The sequence below is a fragment of the Plectropomus leopardus genome, chromosome 16 (genome assembly GCF_026936395.1).
Source record: "Plectropomus leopardus strain MGB_pleo_1.0 chromosome 16, ASM2693639v1, whole genome shotgun sequence".
NCBI classification, from domain to species: domain Eukaryota; kingdom Metazoa; phylum Chordata; class Actinopteri; order Perciformes; family Serranidae; genus Plectropomus; species Plectropomus leopardus.
In genome coordinates, this window is record NC_142191.1 from 15284845 (window position 1) to 15305788 (window position 20944).

General features: G+C 42.8%; 1 protein-coding gene and 1 long non-coding RNA gene across 2 annotated transcripts in view; one reads left to right on the plus strand and one right to left on the minus strand.

Moving 5' to 3' along the window:
• LOC148186858 (uncharacterized) overlaps positions 1-20944 on the plus strand; it is a 100343-nt gene that overhangs the window by 42160 nt on the left and 37239 nt on the right. Inside the window, exon 2 of the long non-coding RNA XR_015779043.1 lies at positions 19446-19564. This is a non-coding gene — a long non-coding RNA (uncharacterized LOC148186858). The remainder of the gene's footprint in view (positions 1-19445; positions 19565-20944) is intronic.
• The window catches only part of foxo3b (forkhead box O3b), a 58678-nt gene that overhangs the window by 31639 nt on the left and 6095 nt on the right, over positions 1-20944 (minus strand). The gene's annotated exons all lie outside the window — the stretch shown is intronic.

The window sequence follows — 20944 nt, forward strand, 5'->3', positions numbered from 1 at the left end:
TTTCAGGTGCAACTTTTTGGCGTAGACACAGGCCACGTGAGGGGAAGCAACAGTCCACCTTTGTCGCTACGATTTCTTTAATGTTGGTTTGGTGTGTCTGGGACTTTACGGTTACTGCCTGTTACGGCCATACTGAATTTGCAGGAAGGGCAAAGAGGGATAAATGGAGGGATAGAATGATGTAGCTGTGGCCTGATCTCTTTAATCTACTGTACAGGCTCATGAATAAGTCTCTATCATTTGCTTTAAACCCTCCTCCCATTCCTCATTTTTCTCCTTTCTCATTATTTGTCTGTCTTCTCCCTTACAGCTGCCTTTTGTGATCATTTCTCCTCCTATTCTGCCCCTTCTCCTCATGCTCTGACGTCCTCTCATTGCCCCATTTCTGTATTTTCCTGTCATCTCCCACTCTTTTCTCTCCCTCTCTGAAAGGTCCTTTCTAAGTCAACTCTCCACACAAAAGCTGTATGGTGGCACTAGCTGGCTGCGAGCCAAAACTCTGCTCTCTGGCTCTTTCTCTCTCTCTGTGTTGGTGAGCGGCAATCACTCAATCTGCCTCTCCTCTCCACCCAGCTCTCCTCTTTCCACCTCTCTTTTTGTTTCTCCTCCTCCACTTTCTTTTCTCTGAGGAGGCAGAGTGGGTAGAAAGTGTGAGATCTCGAATGCTCAAATGTTCGCTTTCACACACACATGCACACTGTGAGGTGGCTGAGGAGCTGTAGGGTTCAGTGCTTCTGAAAGGGGTGTGTCTGGTAATCCTTTGGAGCTTGTGTGCGAAGGCCTTGTAAACCGGAGAGGGGGGGAAAAAGGGGGAAGAAGAAAGGAAGAGTGGAGGAGAAAAAACTGGAGAGAAAGAAAGCGCTGACAGGCTTTTCAGACGAGCGGGCCTCTTTCTGATAGTAGGCTCAGAACCACAGCTTCCACATGCTAATAAAAAAAAAACACACATATACTCACACAACACACTGACCTTAGGGTGTGTGAGCTTTTCAAGGAGGACTCACCTCACCTCAAAGCTGATTGACAGCGCTTTGACCCAAACACACACAGTAATGAAAGGCTTGCTCATGAATGCTAGTCACGCAACAAGTTCACATCGCTTCAGACAACACATCTACAAGGAGGTGAAATAAGAGAAAGAGGGTGAAAGGTGACGGTAAGGACAGACAGTAATCAAGGAATAAATAAAGTGCATTACAACACATACTGCAGTTACAGGTGTCCTTTGTGCAATGTCAGAGCAAAACTTGTGACTTTTACCACTCTGAACTCACATGCTGACCTCACCGCAGTCACTAAAATGTGGCACGAGCAGTCAGCAGCCGCCAGCCTCAAACTGACTGAAATAACCAGAGGAAAAGGGAAGTGTTGATGTTACATTACTCGGTCGGTCTGACGCTAACTTGCCTGGTCACGAGATCTCAGTGGAAGAAAGAGCTGAACTGGTTGTGGCTTTGACCTTGTGTTGTAACAAAAAAAAAACTTTTTTAGTTGTGTCTTACTGTCTTTTGAAATGTTGTGTCATTTCTATAGCGTCTGGTGCACATTTGTGCTGCATCGTCCTCAGTGTGTTTCATAACCATCAGAGTGTGTTTAAGTTTCAAGGTGTGGTCACAGTCTATATATATAACATGCTTTAAGGGGGTGTGCGACTGCTACTATATACTGATATATATATATATATATATATGTCCTCTACACATTTAAGCACTAAAGAAGTAGCTTGAAATAAAAAACTCTTATTTGCTTTCTGTCAGAGGGTTAGATGGGACGATTGATAGTCTCCTATCTGTCTGTTCAATATGGAGCTGCAGGCAGCAGTTGGTTAGCTTATCTTAGCATGTAGACTGGAAACAGCTTGCCTAGCTCTGTCGAAGGTAACAAAATCTGTCAAAAGACACCTCTGAAGCTCACTGATTAACCTCTTGTGTGTCGATAATTTAATCTGTCCAAACACTTAAGGAAATAAAACAACAATTTGTGATGTTCAGGAGGAGTTATGTGCATACTTATTTGGCTGACTTCCCTGAGAGTCCCTTGTCTGTCTGTATTTACAGGTATGTTAATGTATCAAGTGATGACATCACTGGACTGACTAGTATCGGACTACTTGATGGCACCAAAGCAGACTGTGCTTTCCATCGTCTGCATGATCAGACTCTGAGTAAGCTTGTCCACTGCATCTGTGTGTATGCGAGTGTGTATGCGTATGCATCTTTTGTTGTGTTTAGCTTAGTTTTCCCAGAGAGCCCTGAAGTAAAAAGCCTGCCGTCTGTCTGGTGCTCTATTCCACACTAAGTGGGTCAGTGGCTGGCTGAGTAAGAGGGTAAAGTCAGGCTAAAGTCAACCAGTGTGTGTATGTGTGAGTGTGCATTATTGTGGGTGGGTGGGGAAGAGTTGCCTACATCCACCATAATAAGTTCAAAGCTAGGGCAGAGTGAGAAGACGACAGAGACGAGGGAGACGAGATTTAAAAAAAGGAAATTGAGAAAGCCAGACAGGCAGGAATGTGCTTCACCTCACGTGGGCAGGGCTCCAACGAAAATGCAATGAGCGCTACTGTACGAAATGAGGGGTTCCTAATAAAAGAAAATGCAGACGGGCATAAAAGGCGAGATGCGTAGATGGAGAGACAGACAGACGTGAAGGGAGGGCTGCAGAGAACACAAACTGCTGCGGGGTGCTTTTAATGTGAAGTATGCACACAGACATGGCTGCAGAGGGAGTAGTAAAGTGAAGTGTACAAGACTTTATTTTGTCTGCTTTTCACAGTCTGCTTGTCTGGGTAAGACTACTATGGGCAACGCCTAGGGACCACCACTTACGGGGGGTTGCTTGTGTGTGTTTCTCTGTCTGTGTGGGAGCACTTAGGGGTAGAGTAAGCACTGTAGAAGAATTTGGGTTAGCGTGAATTATTCACTGGCGAGCACAGCAGCACCGAGCGAGCTTCTCCTCGGGCGACACACTCACTTTAAAAGCTTGGGTAGAACACGTGGGGTATCTGATTGCTGTATGTATCAATGGGTTTACAGTGTCTGCAGAATCACAAACAAGCAGATTAGATAACCAAACGATCCTCAAAGTCGTTTGTGGTCCACAAGTCTGAGAGGACGCCCCGTGATCAGCGTCTGTGTGAGGAGCCAGCTGCGGAGAGACTCAGTGGGTAGACTGGGTGGTATGAATGGTTTGAGATGGTATAAAATCAAGCCAGTCTGTTTCCCGTCTTTTTAATGCCACCCTTAATTCATGATACTCCCCTTCTCTCACTCCCTCATCACATTCAAACAGAGAAAAATAAATACCCTGCGCTGCTATACTTGCCAGGAGTTGTCTGTTTGGATAGTGTGTGTTTGACTGACTAACACACTGTACTATTGCACTGTTGAGTGCAACAGGGCACCCCATGTTAAATCATTCCCTTCCCCCACCTACGTTCCTCTGCCCTCGTCCTTCTCCTCCCCTCGCCTCTTCAACTTCCCTTCCTCTTTTAACCTCCCTGCTTTATTCCCCCTTTCCTCTCTTGCCTCAAGTCTCTCTGGGTCTGAAAGTTGGAACGTGGCCAATTAACACAACAGCCGGTTGAGGTGGTGGAGGAGGGGAACAGAGAGAGAGCGAAGGCTCACATCGCTACACACTGACCTACATACACTTCCACCCAGCTGATTGAATCTTACGTTGAGGCCTGCGGCCAATCACGAGTGGGGGTGGAGTGCCAGCCAGCCAATGGCATCGGCCGCTCTCCGCGGAGCTCTTGCACTGTCTCCATACAGTTTTCAGTAATCATACAGAGGCAGAGAGAATGAGGGAGACAGAGAGAGAAAGGGTGAGCTTGACAGATGAGAGTCAGAGAATGAGCGAAAGAAAAGAGACAGAAGGGAGCGAGGCTGAGAGACAGAAAATAGAAAGGCAAAGCGTGGAGGCAAAACGTGGCTCAGACAGGCAAAAATAAAACGGCTGTTGCTTCCTCGTTTGCTCTCGGCCTCTGTGTCTTATGGTTCTACAACTGCAGACAGATGAAGGCTAATACTGTCTAATGTTAAAGAGTGGATTAGTGCCCCATATTTGTCTTTGCTCCTTTCCCAGCCCGAGGCCTTGGCTAGCCTTTTCTGTGCCTGAGATGTCTGCCCTCCACCTACTTGCTCACAAAAACAATCCCTCAACATTGTTAAACGGATGGGTTGGATATTTTTAAGTGGGGTCATATAAGGTACTTATCCATAGTCCATGTATTACCTACAGTAGATGGCCGTCGGTGCGCTTCCAGTTTGAAGAAGCAGGCAGGAGCACTGACATGAAACCTAATTAATGTACTGCTGTGGACAGGGGCAGCAGCAAAATCTTTTTAGCCACTCACAAAAAATGATCACTTTAAGTGTACACTGTACATTATGTATAGAATATTTTTACCACTTTACGTTGACGTCAGACAACCCTTTCCGACAGGGCATTGAAGCCATTGTCTTACTCTTTTCAAAGCCACCAGGCTCCATTGACAGAAACAGTAATTTTAGCTCACTGAACACAGGTGGTCTACCATTATTAATCAGTTAATTTGTTATTGTGTTACTTAAGTGAATCCAAACTAACTTTTTGTAAAACCAAAGTCACAAAATAAAATAAACAAATAGAGGCAGCGGTGGACCAGCAACTCCCATGTTCTATGGGGCAAAATTGTTGTTTTGTCAATGGAGTCTGGTGACTTTGAAGGGGGCAATTTAACCACTTCACCTCCTTTTCTGACGGTAAGGTAAAGCTGTGAAAATATTCATAGTATAGAATAGACTTAAGCTGTTATTGATTATTTTGGGAGGCTTGAATCCTTTTTACTGCTGCCCCCATCCACAGCAGTACATTGCTTGTCTTCCATTGTGGCACTCCAACCTGCTTCTCCAAATTGGGCATGTGCCAACTGCCATCTACTGCACTTAATACACTGACTATGGATAAGTAACTCATACATCCCCACATTAAAAAAATCCAAACTGTTCCTTCAAGAGCCGCTCAAAACGTCAAAAGTGGCAGAATTTATTGTTACTGTTTCCCAAACAAAGACTCAAAGTTTTTGTGGTTTTCATGTTTTGACTTGAACTTCATGCTCCCCTGACTTGTATAAAAGTCATTTAAAACCTGTGATTAACTTACATAATTCTGAATTCCTTGACATCAGACTTTTTTAGGCTTTGTGGTTTTCATTCAACACTGAAATTACTTGTGTGTCCATTTTTAGCAGTTATCTGCCCCGTGACGACTCGTACAGTAGCTGCTAAACCTCATAATCCCATGATAAAGATGGGAGCTGTCATTGCATTGCATTTTCTCCTATTATCTGCACTAAGTTGTTATCCTTGTAAAAGTCATAAGAAATCTCGCATGTAGGTGGACTTTGTGCCAAATAAAACAATCAATAAAAGTGTACAAGATTTACTGTAGATGTCTGTGTCTGAGACTGACAAGAGAAACACTGAGCTCATCTAAACACAGCCTGGAGACAGAGATACTGAGATAACTCTCGCCCACAAACACACAAAGAACTACACACAGTGTGCACTTTATACACACGCACAACACTTAGACACACACAAACACCTTTGACAGCATGATGCCACCACAGAGCGGATGAGGGCATCCCTGGCACGGAGCGAAATGGAAAGTTCAACCTGCAGCCAACAAACTGCAGGCTCTGAGAGAATACCTTACATAAGCGTTTATATTTGAGTCCAACATAGATAATGCTTTCTGTTCTATTCTGTTCTGTTTCTATGTGCCATCATTTTGCTGTGGTGGCAGCAAACGGGGAGGAAGGAAAAAGCGAGACAATAAAAAAAGCCAAGAAAGGCAAACTAAAGGAGAAAGAGGGGAGGTGCAGAGAGGCAGCGTGAGGCACACTAACCCATATTTAAAGAGATGGAGGCTTACACAGCTCCCACAACAGAGCCAACACTCTGGAAATGATGGATTATGGGAAGTAGAGGGAAGACAAAAAGCTATAATATGGTGCCCAAGGACAAGATGGGATTTGAATCATTGGGTGTGCAAAGACAAACACATTTAGACATGCACACACATGCATGCACTGAGTTAAACCACAAATAGTCCATACATATATTCACATTCAAAAACACTCCAGATCTGTATCTGGTGCACACACACATGCAAACACACACTGTACATTAATCAGACTAAAAGCCTTTCAACCACACAGTGATGTCACTGCACAGCCATAATCCATCCCCGAGGATACAGTGGTCAGCAAAGGTCTGGCTCAAACTGGTGGTCCATACATGGCGTCCACCCCCGCGCCTCCCCGTTTTTCAGTGGACAGCTTAGCCTATCAGGGGTGATGGGTCTTCATGAATAATGCACACATTGACTCAAGTGCTCATATGAAAATGGATTCCTGACCAATATTGACCCGTCTACTTGAAGCAAACAAAAAAAAAGCGAGCAGCACTCAACCCGCTAAGGTCTAATTAGACTGTATTGTGAAAGTGAGAGGGCTGGTGTGACCCTCCAGTCTGAACACTGCACCATTACAGAGTGCTGATACCAGGGGGTGGGACCATACTGGGGTATGTTGTAAGCCTGTTTTACACTGCTTGCTCAAGGCGGGAATGTCATGGTGTTATTCCACTTTACTGTTCTGTATGTAAGGGACAAACACTGTATGGGGGGACAGAGTTGTTCTGCCTTTAAGCACAGTGGAGGGCGTAAAAGAGCAAAATCAGTGTCAACATGACGTGCACAGAAATTAACAGCTAACTCAAAGTAAACAGCAACCAAAAAGCCACCATATAACAAGGGCGGTAAATGCTGTTATTGCCATGTATGCAATTATTATTTCTTAAAAAGCGCCGCCAGACTCATGTGACAGGCCCCTTAAACACCAAGCTCTCTAGTGCTTTATGTCAATGTTGGGTCAGTGGGCATCAGTCAACCTAGTTTTTATGGTGTCGGTCCTTGTCTGCTTTTTTTTTTTGTGGCCAATTTAGCATATTGAATTGTTGTCAGACTGGTCTGAGCCCATCTGTGAGTTAAATCACTATGATTGGCAGTTCACATCAGTGCACAAGCAGAGAAATGGTAGTGAAGAATGCAAACATCTAAAGTCAAGAGGGAGTGACACTGAAAAATGATTGTTACATTAGGTAAGATTATTTGTTAGACATTGAGCTCTTTAACAGAAACAGTTCATAATTATTTGTGTTCGCCAGAGCACAATAAATATTGTTTGTTCTTTCACCCTCTGGATGTGTTGTTAATGTGCTAATTTGCTAAATAGCATCTTGAATCCATCCTATCAGTCTTCTGGTCTCCTTTTTTGAATGATAAATACAGACTTCTGCTGCTTGCTAGTATAGAGAGTTATTTTGTGCAAGTTAACCGTTAGCTGTAGTCTTAGCGGGGTGTTAACGTGCAAGTTTATGGCCGAGGCACAGGTGATGTGAGGTGATGCAACAGTTGGCCTGTATCACCACCGGTTCTTTGATGTCAGTTTGGTTTGTCTGGGCCTTTATATGTCACACTAGAGGCTGTTGCACTACACATCACACCTCTTTTCTTTCCAGAACTCCAGCATGCATCGCACAGGGGTGGCATTGTGCTGGCATTGTGCTGGCCCTGTTTAGTTATGTATAAAAAAGCAAATCTGGCCAACTGAAGGGTCTTCGTTGTGGCAGTATGGCGGGAACTCTTTGTATAAAGTTTCCATGTCTCGCCTCTCTCTATGTGGCAGAATTTTCGCCGTGCCTTGACTTGTGGAACAGCTATAAACACTGGGCTGGATGACACTTCAATAAGGCTAAACAGGATGATACTAGGAATGTATTGGGTCAAAAATAATGCACCCTGCATATCAGAGTGGCAGCTTCTGACAATGCATTCCAATAAATCAGCAAATATAACAACTAATATTAGCTTATTGCAGATATATCTACTCCTGTTTGAGAGAGTTGTCTCACACATTTTCCAGACTGCATTTGAAAAATAGTGTCTGAACTCATCTCCTTCAGCAGCAGGTGTAGATAGTGCTGTTACTGATAGTGATAAGGCAAAAAGAGTTGAGAGAGGGTGACCTTTGGTCAAAATGCAGGTCAGTCTACAACGATTGCCTTCTGTTAAACACACAACTAAAAGTTTTGAAGCACCAATGCTTCAAAAAACACCACAAAAGACTAAATTCTCTCTGAGATGAACGGTATATTATCAACAGTTGTTATTTATAACTGTGTTGAAGTTCCTCAGGGAAGATTATCCCTTTAATTATCTTGCAGTGTGAAGTCTTTTACATAGATAGTAACAGCGTAACAGGGTGGGACTGCACACACTGACTGCTTGCTTGACTCTCCAGCCAGATCACATGAGTTCCAACACTGTACGTACCCATCCCCCACCATTACCACCACCAGTATGCCAAGGGAATGACTGAAGAAATGGAGGGAGATAGAGGAGGAGGAGACGAGAGGCCCACTGTCTTTCTCTGCTGCTTGAAGTCCTCACATGTCACACTGACCTGAAGGCTTCCTCCAGAAAGGAAAACAGGAGAGAAAGTTGGCTGTGCAGGGAAAGTGAGGATCTCTCTGGGGGGAAACGTACAACAACAGCTGAGGCCAGGGCTTTCCCCTGCATTAGCCCAGCCCCCTCTGTGTATAGTACTACACACACACACACGTGCCTATATATTCATAGTGGACACAAAGCCTTCACTACATCAGGGCCCCTACATATTCAAATGCCTGGAGCGGAGCATGGAAATAAGAAATGCACACCAGAGAATTTCTCCTTGGCTGGGTGCTTGAGTGCTCCAGTTTAATGTATGTATACGTATGTACATTGGTGCACGCTTGCTTCCCTCCAAATATGCATTTGTGTGTTCTTCCCTTGTCCCGGAGCCATTTTGAGACCCTCCAGGTCTTAAGGTCAGCTTCTTTGAGTATCGGTTACTCTCCTCAACAGCACAGAGGGACTAAGTGATTGATGGAAAGATGGTTCGCTGGTTGGGATGAAGGTCGCCGTGGGAACAGCGGGATGAGCTACAAGTTGAGAGGAATCACACATGTATGCACCCATAAAGCCTACAAACACACCGCCACACAAGGCGAAGACGAAGGGAAAGCAGAGCGAAAGGCTCTGTGTCTGGGTAGAGCGGTGCCCAGTGTGCCTTGGGGCTTTGGACCAATTTCATGCCCCCATAAGCAATGAAACGCACAGACCCAGACACATACACACAGACATACACACTTGCTCACTGCTGGGCATTCTCTCTACCCAGCTACTCGAATTAGACGAGAAAAAGCATGGCACGTGGTGAGAGACGGAGAGGGACAGAAGAACAAAGATAAGCAAAAAGACAAATCTGCTACAGCATGCATTCACTAATGGTTGCAGCAGAGTGCTCTAACTATTCATACAAGGTTTTCCTTTCAGTGTTATTGGCTAAAGAGTGCATATTCAGCATTTTTGAGTCAACACGAAAACTTTTCAGTGATTATTTCTGAGAAAGTAGCTTAAATCTTTTTAAACTTTTCACAGAAAAGCGTGCATGGGTTCTTTAATAAGACTGCACAATTTGCAAATGCACAATCACACTTTCATATTCAATAAGCTGTTGCTCACTCTGGGGGTTCAGCAGAGTGACGTCAAGTTAATTTGTGCAGCCTAAAATCACACACGTCTTTAGGTCCAGATAAAAGTATAGTATAGCATCAGTGTCGTGCGGATAAAAGTTGCAGATTGATTGATGAGTGGTATCAGTATATTATTTGTTGAAACTGGTTGGTGCGAGGTTGCTTAAGCATACCTCATATTTTGTTTTACAGTAAGAAAACATGATTGGATTTTTATATAATGATATGAAGAATTTTTGTTGGCATTTGTTGTTAAGTCGGTGCACAGTGTATCTGGGATGTGATCCAAAGGCCTTTAAAAAAAAAATCATCTTGAGTTAAAAGATTTAGGGGCATTTATTGGTAGAAATACCAAAATAAGAAAACCTGAAAAATAAGAATCATTGTAGTTTTTGTTACCTTAGAGTGGACTGTCACGGTTGCATGGATGTGGAGAGTATAAATTTGTTTATAACAGTAATGGTTCCTGTCTTAACCAAGCTGTGCTGAGGAAATAAATACAAAAACCTTTGTACAGTTCAGTGCCTTGCTCAAGGATAAATCCCCAGTAGCTGTTGAGTTTTTCAGTTTTTCTCATATATGTCCAGCAGTCCAAATATTTGACCTAATAGATCTTGGTCATACATTCTTAGAGTACTATCTAAGTATCAGACCTAGACATCAAGTGCAACATGTTGAACATGTTGAATTTCAACAGAGCAGGTGGACGAGATTCATTGCTTTCTGCTGCTTGAAGTCAAACTAGGGCTATAGGTTTGTGGATGAGAGGTCCTCCAGAAACCTTTCTCTCTGGGTTACTGGGCCAGCAATCAAATTCTGACCTTTCATTTCGTCAGCTTAAGGTAGATACACCCCTGCCCACGACCTCAGAGTCAGATTTCACAAACTCCACACTCTCCACCTCAGGTTCATTTGCAAGATTCTTCTGTTAGCTCTTCAGCTCTCAAGTTTTTTACCGAATAAAACAAACTTGTCTAAAAAATATTTGGCTAAAGGTCAAGTCAGTTTGTGCACTGTCAGCAAACACATTGAGGCATGCTTATTAGATCGACCCGTATCTGCTGCTGCGCTCCGCAGGCATATCTGCTGACCCCCCGCCCTCCCCCACTCTCTCTTATAAAACCCAGGTGTGCAAACACAAAGGTTTACCTAGGCCTCATAAACGATAACAGATAAGACAAGAGCAGGGGAGAAATGAAAAGGAAGGAGGCCCAGCTCCTCAGATCCACAGTGACCTCCTAATCTGGGTTGTGACTTGGCCTAGTTTGTTCATCCCAAGTTGACAAGAGATGGAAAACTGTAAGTTCTTGCATAGATACAAGGCCTTTTATTGCCGCATTCTCTCATAAGTTAAGAACCGGATCAGTTAAGGTGACATCTGGTATCTACTTTTTAATCAGAAGGTCACAAGCTGGATATGAGCTGGATGGTCTGAGGAAGGTCTCAAGGCATCAGCTACTACAACTAGACTAAGAGGCTACATCCACACTAATAAGTTTTCATTTTAAAACTGTGCTGCAGAACAGAAATCATCTCCATACACGAGCGTTTTAGCACCATTTTAGAAATAATTTTGGCCCATTACTATAGCAATGGCGAAAACTAAGATCAGAGATTTTTTTTGCTTGGACTGACATGAGGTGTAAATGTCCTTGCAAAGCAAACATGGCAATATATCAAAGCAGTATTGGGAGGATGTAAATGTCATCATCCACCCATGTCTGTGAGGGCTCGCTTGCACCGTATGTGGAAGTCCATGTGCAGCCCATTTTTGCTGACTGTGGGCATAGCAAGCATGCAGACTGCGCATGCTCCAATCTCTCAGTTCAGTCCAAAACACTGCTGTCAAGCCAGCCGCTGCACTATGGCGAAGTAAGTTTTTAGTTGGATTCTCGGCAGAGATTCACTTTGGACCCAGGAGCATCTTTAGTTTTACTTTTGCCTGATGTCTGTTATAGGAGGACCTCTCAGCCCTCCCGTTTAATGCCGGGGGCTGACGTGGACCATCAATTTTACTATAAAAAGAACAGCATGCACATGCTCGTGACTGTAACTATCCACAAACGTTTAATGCTAAAAGTATATCCGAGCCTTAAGTTACGTATGCAACAAGGATGAAATCACAAAATGTAGGTGGGTTTAGCTAGAATGTTTTGACTTGACATTATGACTAATAAGACCCAATCGGGAAGAGAAGTGTGTGCATCATCGTTTTCAAAAGTCTTTTTCTGCCTATCCAGACTAAATTGCAATCCTGGAGTTTTCAAACTAGAACAGGGGTTTCTGAGGATACCGTGTTGCTTTAGCCTGAATGGCAAAGCTAAAATTTTAACCTCGTAGTTGTAGATAAACGGTAATAGACCACCAGAGTTACTGTAATTCATCCTGTGGGGAATATGAATGTGTGCACCACAATTTGTGGCAATCCATTCAAGTGTTGGTGAGATGTTTTACTCAAAACCACAATACCAACCTTATAATGTAACAAAAGGAAAGGTCAGAGTATCACCAAAATCATCATCATCATCATTACATCAATTTATTGTCCGTGAACCTTGAATGTCTGTACATGAAAATGTACCAATTTAACCAGCAGATGCTGAGATATTTTACAGGATACGTGAAAAGTTTAAAAAGTGTTTGGTATGGCTGAACCAAAAGATGAGAGACAATGACTAGAAGCAACAGATCTCAGATCCAGTTTTCAACTCACAGCGCCCCAGCGCAGATGGTTTCCAGCTTTTAAAGAGTGACTCGAGAAAGAAAAATTGTCTAATTGAAACTCTATCCCTGGCGTGTTTTCTCTTTACCCTTGCAGTTAGCCTCTCGTGCAAGCAGTGACATTGTCAAATTTAGTACATGTGGAAAACATAAATTACACAAGACAAACAAAGAGGGATTTTTCGCATACATGAACAGAAACGAAGACAAACGCTGTTTGATGTAACTTCAGCTGCCATCGGCCCTTTGTTTCTGTTTCAGTGTTCAGTGGCTAAAGCAGGCTCAACAATGGCTTGCCTTCATCCCACAGTAACCCGCCTCCACATGCACACACATACACACTCACAAGTCCAGGGCCATAGTTGTGACTTCATGAAGAGCGGGATTAGTGCTAAGAGGCTGGTGTGTGTGGGACCTTGAGGCCCGACTAACACAATGGACTGCGAACTGCCAGATTCATGCAAACATCTGAGCAGGCCTCGAAAGACTAAAACACACACAAGCGCGCGCGCGCACACACACACACACGCACAGATGGACTGTATTCTCTGCAGACAAATCACCAAAGGGAAATTATGGGAACTATTATCAGATACCCAGAAAGAGCTAAAAACATAATTCCTTTGTTTTAATGATGCATGGAGGATGTGGAACATTGGAGCCCAGCATGTGTACAGCAACACATCTTGAGCTGTGTAATTCATACCAGAAACTGACACGCTTTGCATGTGTGACTCTGACCTATAGGATTTCACAGAGACAAGAGAATCCTGTGTGTCCAGATAGAAAGCCTGTGGGTTGAACAGGTGGCTGGCAGGCTGGCTGCTTGATGGCACTCTCAATCTTTGCTTATCAAATCTGGGAGTGCGGACTCTGTGGTTGGAGAGCTTCCACCCGTAACACTGGAGCCTACAGAGTATGTAAAACTGCACTCTGGCTACACAAAATGGTAAAATGCTTTGGGCTTTTTGGACAACAGACTACACTATGGACATCAAATCTATGAACACTTGTTGATTTCTCAGAAACTGGTAACTTCCTGCAACAACTTTAACAATCAATGACTGATGGGTTGTGAGGGAGTCAGTGGCTGGTTCTAGCCTCTAAAATGTCTTTGTCTTTTGTGATAGCGAAACTGATATCTTAACGTTTAGAAATGTTGTTCGGACATAAGCATGGCAACAGCAATTTACTTATTTTGAGCCATTTTTTAAAATAAATTCTCAATTGTTAGGATATGCTACTTTTCTGTCTCTTAACCGAATGTCCGACCTAACTGCCAGAATAAACGTTGGCATTGTACATTTCTGCAAACCACAGATATGTAACTGTTATCATGTAAAGGATATGTTGAAACATAATGTTTCAACAACATTGTGGTTAACGTGTAGTCATGCTTAGGCACAAAAAACACTTGGTTATGGTTTGAGAAAGATCATTTTTCTCTTGAAATAACCGCTGTGGGTGAAGTCACCACTAGAAATGTCGCCAGTCTCTCACCAAAACACAACCAGTTTTGGTGACACTGTACCTGCTGAAAATGCTGCCAGTGTCTCGCTAAAAAAACATGGCTTTGGTGGCACAAGCGGCATTGGCAATGTAACCGATGTCTTGCTAAAACAAAAACTAAAAAACAATTTGGGTTGCACAAACGACCCCAGAAATCCCACCAATGTCTTGCTAAAAAGCCCTTGCTTTTGGTGGCAAAATCGCCTCTGGAAATGCGACCAATGCTTCGCGATGAAAAGCAACCGGTTTGTCGGTTTTGTTGGACATTTTTACCAATTTTTTGTCATTTTATTGAAAACATTATGAAGCGGTTAACTGAGTGAATAATAAACAAATTAATCAATAATGAAAATAATTGTATATTTGAGGCCTAAGTTCTGTATTTATTGATTTTGGTGATGATGACGAAGCAGTCATGTTTTTAAACTGATTTTCCCAGACATAACTTTACAGCATGGTGAGTGTTGTGTCATCCATTTCTTCAAATTTTCCACTGATGAAATAGGTAAGTGGTGCCCTTTTTGTTGTCTGTTCTGCGGTAATGGCCACCACCTCTCATGCTCCCTGCTGAGTACTTTGTGTTTTCCAGACATCCTTTTGTGTCTGACAGAAACATGAAACGCACCACTTCCTGTGCGGTGCTGGAGTTTTCCCGGGAAATACCGACCTGAGTCACCTCACATTAAAGGTTTAGAGCAGCAACTCTAAAAGCTTTGATGAATTGGGGACTGTCCTGATGACATAGTGTTTAAGACCCGTGACCTCAACATGCCCAGTTCGCTTCTGCCCGGAGATCTTTGATGCATGTTGTACCACCCTCTTACCCCTTGTTTGCGGTCTTTATCTCTAATTTTAACTGGCCAATGAAGACAAAAAGGTCTAAAAAGCCTTTATTTTTTGTATTTGGGTTACAGAAAGACTTCACATCACTTTCACCCCGACCCCCCATTCGCCACCTTTCTTCTTCTGCTGTCTCCCTCCTCTGACACAGAAAGCTTTATTGTAGTCAATTAAATGTTAATCAGGAACAGTAGCTCAGCCCGTCCTTTGCAGACTCAGTGATGCCAGATAGGTGGAGTGGTGTAATTGAAAGAGACAGGCTCAGAAGAAAACAAATTAAAGTTTAAAAGCCAGGAGTCGCATTGGTGAGCCAGATTCAGAGATGATCTCTTCAAATCAGCCGCGTGCTGATGACTGTTGACAGAGCTCGGATGATAACGGAGGACAGAGAATGAAATCTTCACCTGCTTTACATCCCGAAAAAATACCCAAAAACATATCCACTTGAATTCCTGCTTCAAGAAATACAAACAAAATATGTCTGAGCAACAAGAGTGTGTGTGTGTGTGTGTGTGTGTGTGTGTGTGTGTGTGTGTGTGTGTGTGTGTGTGAGAGAGAGAGAGAGAGAGAGAGAGAGAGAGAGAGATGGTGTGTATGGTGGTGGAGAGTCGATTACAGAGAAGACGGCCGCGAGGCGAGGGGCCCACTTCAGCAATGTGGTTATCGGAGAAACTGAGAAGTAAGGCCAGAATGGGAGTTATGTGCAGTCTGACTGTATATCTGTCTGTGTGTGTGTGTGTGTGTGTGTGTGTGTGTGTGTGTGTGTGTGTGTGTGTGTGCGCGTGCGCAAAGGGGGAGGGGAGACGCCTTCAGTGGGTCACTCTGTTATCAGCTGTCACCCAAACAGCGAGTCATCCCCCCACCTGCTTGACAACTTATCAGTTGCTATGGAGACAAACAAGTAACAGACCCCCTCCCTTGCCCTGTTGACACAAGTATGCATGCTTTTATGCATGTAGTCGTATGAACACATATACACATTTTGAGATGAGGGGACGGCAGTCATATGGATAGTCATTAACTGTGTTCTAGACTCCTAAAGACTTTTCCTTTTCTGCTCAGTGAGACTTCCTGTGCTCCGCTGCTCATTTCCTGTATGATATAAACAAAATAAAAGCCCATCATTTTGTTTGCTCTATCTGTACAGAAATTGGTTGGGTGACAGCAGGTGGAGGAGGAAGGAGATGAAGGAGAAAAATCTAGATGAGTTGATCAGTTGATGTCATTGTCCCACCAGATAGACAAATTCAAGTTACAAGTTTATGTGAAGGAACAGTTTGATATTTTGGTTAATATGTGTATTTGCTTTCTTGCCGACAGTCAAAAGGGAAGATTGACACCAGTCTCAGGTCTCTCTGGGGGTTGGGTAGGGGTGCGGGGGGGTCTAAAGAAAATATTAATAACACAGGGGAAGGTGTTGCTTTTTAATAAACTGACAGAACATTCTGCCCCCTCCTCCTCATGCTAGTTATTTTCATATAACCCTTCTTTAACCTGGCTCTGTCCAAAGAAAAAAAAAACAAACAAACAAAAAAAAAAACCCCAAAGTGTGAAAACAATATTTGCCAAACTGTTTCAGTCTCAGCTGGTTGCTGGGCGACGGGTACATAACCTCTTGTATAACCACAGCTTGTTGTTTTTACACTTCAGATCAAACAAATGAGATATAACATGAAATTTAAAGGTGCTGTTGATTTGTTTATCTTCCTTTGAGCCAAGCAAACTGTTTCCCTGTTTCCAGTCTTTATAGTAAGCAAAGCTAACTGGCAGCTGGCTCCTACCACATATTTGTGGTGCACATGTTAGAGCTGTATCTGTCTTCTTTATGTAATTCTTGGCAGAAAAGCAATACTTTTCAAAATGTCAAGCTATTTTTTGAAGTTCTACACATTTACTGTATAAGAAAGTTCCTGGAGCTCACTTGAGCCCTGAAGGTGCAACACACTATGGACATAATCCTGGCAACTCCTCAGTCCCCTCACTGTCAAAGCCGCTTGTAACTCATAAAATAACTTGCATACAGTTGTGCAGATGCATCACTGTAATACTCAGCAAATTCACTTTCACATCTCTGTAAGCATGTGTGCTTGCTTAATAAACACTGGTACTTCTTTGGGCGCGCTGATTGATTTATACCTCAGACAAAAATATACTTCTGCAAACAGCGTGTGCAGACGTGTGCAGAGTTATGTTTTTTTTCGCCTGTGAGTACTTTTGTTTTGCATATGTGTATTTGCAGCGATATCTTTTTTAGACGGAGCAAACTGAGCTAAGGACGACATGTAATTGCAGGTTTCCTCGAAGTTTTATTTATTTTTCCAGTGGCAGACAGACAGTATGTCTTGGAGAGACACTGATCATAGCAAGATTTTCCAGTCAGACTGGTATTTCTGTGTTCTTTCTTACATCACTAAAACTTTTCTGCCACTTGTAATTTACTGATCCTGTTGAAGAAAATTGCTCTTTGCCTGACCTTTCTCCAGAGAGGTCAGAGGTCAGAGTCAACTACAGAACAGTAAGCCTTGAGCCGGGAGGATTTGACCTGGTGCTCCAGTTAAACACTAGTCTCTAACCACTGGACAAACCACCACAGTCCTCTGCTCATACTGAGCTTGTGTGTTGTGTTTGAAGTTAAAAAAGATGTTTTCCTTCTGTATATCCCCTCTTTGTTTTGGGTTTCTAAGGAATAACAATGCATTTCTTGCCTGCAACTTCAGCTATGCATTTTGCTGCAGTTATCTGGCTCGAGCACTAGCTTCATGCAGCAACAGTTGAAAAGATCAGTGTTATCTGATGTTGTATACCAAGCGGTAGCGTTGCAGTGTGAGGGCACTTTGATAGAGGGATTAAAAATATCAGTGATTGAACAGACCCCCGGAAAGATACTGAAACATGACAGTTCTGCTCCAGTTTTCTACAGTAATGAACTAGTTTAAGTTAATCTTCTGGGACATTTCCACCTGTGATTTGTTATCATGTGGGGTGCAGAAAATTATAGCATCAGCATAACCAGTCCGGCTCACTATCACTAATAGGGTGAATATTACAAAATGTAACATTTTTGCATTTTAACACAGGGTTTGAACTAAAGCAAACTAGCTAACATGCCTCCCCACCGCTGCCTTAAAATATTCAAGATAAGTACTAGTTAAAGTTTGACTCTATTTGCTTTCTTTTGTGGGTTTTCAAATATATATTTGAAATAATAACTTGCAGGGACAGTTTGGACCTTTTGAAATAAAGTTCTTCTCATATAGTTTTCCATTGTCAGTGTATTTATTTTGGAAAAGCAGACAGGGGTGCCAGCACAGAGGTGCAGCATTGTGCTGCTGTGGACGGGGGCAGCAGCAAAATGTATTTTAGACACTGAAAAAGCACCACTATTTATTTAAGTTTTATTTTGAGTATTATCACCGCTTTACCACACTGGGGGGTTTATATACAGCAGTGTCATCATGCACGTTGCAATTTTTTTTAAAAGGGCTTATTTGAAAGGGAAAATGTATATATGTATGTATGTCCCTCCAGAACTCACTGAACATGAGGCAGAACTCTAGTTAAAATCCAGCCCCCATCTTTAGTGTGTAATCAGTGTGTACTTTAGATGCTATCAAGGACGGGGCATGTGCAGGCAGCTGGTTTCTCTCTTGCTGTGTGCGTGTGTCTGTTCAGCACATGCAGACACACACAAAACACACAACATATAAATCCTATGACCCATCTGCCCTCAACTATCATCATCATGTAGCGCAATAATGTCTCAAATCTGCCTTGAACTTTGGGATTTCTGCCAACATCTCATCCCAGCTGGGCCACATCGAGGTTTTAAGACTATTCATTTCTTTTACAATCTACATATTTTCACAGCGACTAAAACAACAGCGAGGCCGTAATGTCTCAAGTGTCTCAAAAAGTGCTGCAGTGTGACCATGATGGCCACAAAAAGACAAGGAGGAATCGAGGGGGTGTAACAAGAGCAGAGGCCCAAGATTTATCTCTATTCATTAGAGCCCACAACAGATTTCAAGAGTTGTGCTTCAGAGGAGCAGCGACAAGCTACAGGGGGACGGCTTGTTTTTACTCACTACAGTGTTTTACATCCAGACAAATGAGGGAGCTGGCAGCAAAATAATGAGGGATGGTGTGTGAGAGAAAGAGTGTAGTGAAAAAGAGGAGTGAGAACGATGAAAGAGAGACAGAAACTGTGAAAGCGGGCTAGCCTTTAGCCAAGAACAGGCTCTTAAAAATTAATACAGTGATCTGAATTCATCCAGAGCGCATTGAATAATTGAGAAGTGTCTTTGAGGAGAACAGATCGTGCAGAGTGTGACATGGTTGGGATGGTGAGGACGCCAATAATGTTGGGAAAACCAATGAAAGAGACAAAAATCTGCTTTTCTATCCTTCTTTCTTGCAGTAACAAATACACACACAAACACACAGGAGACTTCAAAACGAAAAGTCATCTAGATTACCATATGTCTTTGTGCTAAGCTAAGCTAACGTGCTGCTGGAGAGAGCTTCATGCTTATTGTACACATGAGAGTGAGAGACATGAGTGTTATCGATCAAATGCTCGCTGCTGCTCTTTTGGCTGAATGGGTGCAAATCCTGCTAGTTATGGGCAAAAATGAACAAACAAGTCTTTTTGAAGTAGTCCTTTTTTTTCTTTGTTTAAATGGTCATGTATATACAGGCTCAGCTTCTGAGTGCTAATGAGTCCTCGACTTTTCCCTCTCTCTGTTATCGTAGGTTGCCGTTTACCCTGCCTGACACAGTGAGTGGACGAGAAGCAATCAAATCGGACACGAGCCGAGACCTCCACGAGGATGCATTCACATACTGTTTTGATGGTCAATCTTTTGACTTGGGTAAGTTCATGAGCTTTAAGTTACAACGTGACAAACAGCATTGACATTAAAAAGAGGTGTTGTACTTAATTGTTCAGAGTGTTTAAACAATATATTGATAATGACAAGCAAACGCATAAGGTGAGACTTAAAATATGATTGGGAGCTAATTTTTCGGATTGTTTCACATGAATGCAGCATAAGTCTGCGGAGGTAACTGGGCGTCTGCTACTTGCTTCTCAAATACCAAGTCAGCTAAATGTCAGTGACATTTCTGCAACATTGTATTGAGCGTACATAGTCTACCCACATACAAAAGGGATGCTGAATCAAAAAATGAATCTTGCATCTTTAATAATGTAAACTCATATATGATGACTGGTTATACGTTAACAAGTTTTGTTGGGCAGGCAGCAATAATTGTTGGACGTGCAAGTACTATAATGGACTGTCGGGGAAAAACTGACATCATAGTTGGTCAAAAATATTGATGCATTTACATGTATCTGTCACTGTTACAGACATGCTAACAAAAACAATCATGTCCAGGTAGACAATTGGCAATTGCGGAGAGCTGTAAAATCGTTAATTTTGTCAATTTCTGTTGTCATTTTAAGTTGTAACTGTCACGTTTAAAATTTATAGTTAAACATAGTAGTCTGACCTATATGACATCTCTGCGTTGCTTATTTTATTTACTTTGCTGCCTGGCTAGATTTTTTTTTATAAAATCTACTGGCATGAAAGCTAAACAGAGTAGTGCTATGGATGCGGGCCATAGAAAAATGTATTTTAGCCACCTAAAAAAAAAAAATCAATATCAATTTAAGTATCAGACCAGCAACGGCAGTATTCTGTTTTGTAAAATTACTGGTTTTGTCGATGGAGTGTGGTGGCTGTCTCGTAGACAGCCTTCAAAGAAGAGTGGAGGCTGTTATAACTGAACATCAATGTAAATTGTTTTGGAATGAGATTGTGCTCATGTGTCCACATACTTTTGGCCATATGGGGTAATTTTCAGATATAAAATTGAGATGCAGCCAAACTCCTCAGGCACCTAAAGAAAAAACGTGTTCATTGATTGGAAATGGAAGTAGAACAGAGCCCGGGGGTTTCCCTCCACACAGAGGTTGACTGCTCGGGGTGACACTATTCAGACTTGGAGGGGTGTCTGGAGCTGGTGTGTTCCCATAACCCATCGCCCCCTTTAGCCTCACACACCCACAAACCCCTCTATTGGGAATCACAGCCAGAGGGCAGTTGTAATACACCAATTTGGAGCAAAGCTTGTTAATTTACTCCCTTAGCTCCCCCTCCCCTCGCCTCCTTCTACTGTCTTCACGCCCCCCGACCCCCTCCACTCCCCTTTTTATTGCCTTTTTGCTTCAGTTCCTTCAGCTC